Source organism: Propithecus coquereli, unplaced genomic scaffold, assembly GCF_000956105.1.
Source record: "Propithecus coquereli isolate 6110/MARCELLA unplaced genomic scaffold, Pcoq_1.0 Scaffold203, whole genome shotgun sequence".
NCBI classification, from domain to species: domain Eukaryota; kingdom Metazoa; phylum Chordata; class Mammalia; order Primates; family Indriidae; genus Propithecus; species Propithecus coquereli.
Window position 1 is genome coordinate 867,257 of NW_012145301.1, and position 3,489 is coordinate 870,745.

A 3,489-nucleotide genomic window follows, 5' to 3' on the forward strand; every position below is an offset into this window, starting at 1 on the left:
CTCCGGCCCCTCCGGTCCCGCCCCTCTGGCCTCTCCTCCCCTCCGGTCCCGCCCCTTCGGCCCGGCCCCGCCCCGCCCCGCCTCTCCGGCCTCTCCTGCCCTGACCCGCCGTGCGCCCACCCGCCTTCCCGTCTGGGCGCGCGTGTGGCTGGCGGGTGGCCGGCGGACGGGCGAACGCGTCGGCAGGCGTCCGAGCTGCCCTCCCATTTCGTAATGAACGAAAGGACAAAGGGCAAATTGTAGTGCCTCGACTCAAAAGCCCGGCGAACCCGGGGGCCTGCAGTGCCTTGGGGGACGGGAGGCGCCCTTTCGCATGCTCCGCCCTGCACCACGTGCGGCGCCGTCTTCTTGGTGAGGGAGCTGAGGCTCCCTTGGGAGGGGCCTTGATGGCCAAAGAATTTTCCTTTCCGTTTTTCTTTGGCACTGACGTAGATGACTCGATTTCACCACTGTCCCCATACGGAGTTTCGCCACAGTCCCTGGTAGTCCCTGGCCGGAAAGACTCTTCTCTGGGCTTCTGCAATGAGCTGGACGTGAAATAAATTACCCTGGACAAATCAGGCCCGGGTACAATTAGAGCAGAAAGCAGACTAGACATTGCCCAAGGGCAATATTCACCTGCCAAGTGCTCGGGGCCTGTGTGCCCTGCTCAGCCTTGGCCATGAGGTTTTGAGGGGCTCCGCATCCGTGCGATGCCCATTTGGGGCTTTCAGGGGCCAATGTAATTGTTTTCAGGATCACGTCCAAAATGCTACTCTTCTTTCAGCACGCGAGGCCTGCCAGCGTCCTCAACCTCTAATAACAGTGGTCCCAGTTACAGTGGTGTTTGGGTGCAGGGCTGTTATCTGGTACTGCTTTGAATTTGAAGGATGAGAAGAATGATTATTGTAATAAATGCCTTTGGTAATAACAGATACTGTTTATTGAGTGCTTGATACTGGACACTGCTGGAAACTCTTCACACACATTATTCTATTTAATCTTCACCATAACCCTATGTAGGTGCTATCATTACTCCCCTTTTACAGAAGAGGAAACTTAAGCAGGAAAGTTAAAAAATGCTGGTGAGGGCAAAACTACACTTGGAATTCGGCCTGCCCCTCCAGCGTGTGCATAACACCCACGGACTATACTTGGGCTCACACTCCCGTGAAACCGCACATGTTCACTGCAGGCCTGAAGCATACTCAACCTTACTCCAGAAAATAGTTATCTTCAAGACTTTCCTTGGGTGTCTCTCACTTTTCTGGAACACCCAAAGGTGGCAGCAGTATTCCCTCCCACAGTGTGAGGGCACAGTGGGATAGTGGTAGTGAGGGCAACTCACACCAACAGCCTCTGTCGCAGCTCACGTCTCCCAGATCCCCTTCTAGAGCTGTATCTTCCAGATCTAGACCCTCCCATTTCAAAGAAAAAAAAATGGTCTGCACATTTATTTTTACTGGTTTCCTCTTGGCTGATACCTGGTTTCTCTGTCCAGGTCTCTCTCCCCACCCACGATTTCGTCATCTTAGCCTCTCCTTTCTCCTTCTGCTTCTCCAACCACTCTCGCGGCACCAGCGCCCTCACGCACTTCCCAAGTTCTGTGGTGTGTTAGTTTTTCAAGGGCTGCTGTAAAGCACTACAAACTAGGCAGCTTCAACAACAGCAATTTATTGCCTCGCGGTTCTGGAGACCAGGAGTATGAAATCAAGCTGTCCTCAAGCTTCCTTCCTAGGGCTGTGAGGGAAGGACCCGCTCCAGACCTCTCTCTGGCTTGCAAATGGCTATCTTCTCCCTATTTCTCTTCACATCATCTTCCCTCCCTGCTGTGTGTGTCCAAATGTCCCCTTTTTGTAAGGACACCAGTCATATTGGATTAGGACCTACCCTAAAGACCTCATTTCACTCAGTTACCTCTGTAAAGACCTTATATCCAAATAAGGTCACATTCTTATTGGATATCTTATTCTAAGATACTTGGACATATAAATTTGGGAGGGACACAAGTCGACCCGTAACATGTGGACAGTTATCCACATGTGGAGGTGGCTTCTCCCTGGGCTCTGGCCCTTAATGCAGATGATTTACAAATTTAGAGTGGAAAATGCACACAACCTAGGATCATATCTGAGATCCTACTCCCTCTGGCAGAAGCTTCTATGTAACATTGGAAAGCAACTTCAATCCTTAGACCTTCAGATTTCTCCTCTGGAATTAAGGGGGCTGAACTAAATAATCTCTCAGGTTCCCTTCAGCACAAACAATTAAAAAAACTTTCTCCCTAATTATTTTGAAAAATTTCACAATTTCTGGGGTTGCCATAAGACAGAGACTTAAATGGGAGGCAGTGTTGCACAGTGGTTAAGAACAGAGGCTTTGGGGTTGGCCAGATGTGCATTAGTTGCATTTTGTCCTGTGTAAAACAGGCGTAATACCTACCACAGAAGGCTGTCATGAGGACTGAGAGCCATACTCTCTGTGTTCTCATTAAACGAAGATTCCAGACTCCACAGTTGGGCATTCCATCTGGGGACTTGGGGAGAGGTTGGAAACCAGTCTTAACCCTCCTTTCACTTTTTTTTCCCCAAACATCTCTAGTCAAGTGAACAAGAGCCAATTGGATGTTGTAATGGAGTAAATTTCCTCATGGAAGTTTGAGTCTCTGCGCAGGACTCTAGTCCCTGCTACATTTTGGCCTGACTAAAATCTTGTAGCTAATTCTGACCAGATCCACATCTCCAGCTGCCTAAAACTAATTGGTCAGTCTTTTAGAGAAGCCAAAGAGGGTCAAAGTCCTTTCTGGGACAAGCTGATTGGCAAGTTGTCGACAGTCCTGTCTCAAAAGTTCCCACTTGTGATTGCCACCTGCAAAGTTGGGATTATTACTGATCTTCTACATCTATTGCTTTTGCACGTAGTTATCTGATGTATAGTCACATCAATTAACAACGGCCAATATGCTTTTAATTCCAGACCTTGGTAATTCGTTGGTTAAAGAAAGAATTGATATCAGGGACCAGGTACTTGTTGCTCAATCCATTTTGGGGGCTATATCTATTTTAGGCATATGTTCATGTCCCCATGAAACTGTAAGGGCTTGGAGGGAGAGGCATTGCATCTGGTGAATCCTTGTAAACCAGCCCTGCCCTTCCCACTCCCGTGCAAGCCCTAGCATTGTATTCACAGATAGTAGGTATTCAGCGTTTCTAACTATTCACATGCGATTAATGGCAACCAAGGGTGGATCCAAGTTTTGTGGAGCCTGAAGATTATATAATTTAGGGGCCGTCCTTATGAAAATTACAAATACAAAGTTGGATACCAAAGTGCATGTTTTTTATAATGAGAACTGCAATCACAGCAAAATAAAAATTTTAAAAGCTTGGGCTCTCTTGGGCCTTCAGTAGTAAGAAAGGAAAAAATATTTTTCATTATAATTGTACCACGCATTTCACAAAATACCCTAAAAATTGTATTAATTCTTTTTTCCTACTCTCTAATAAGTTT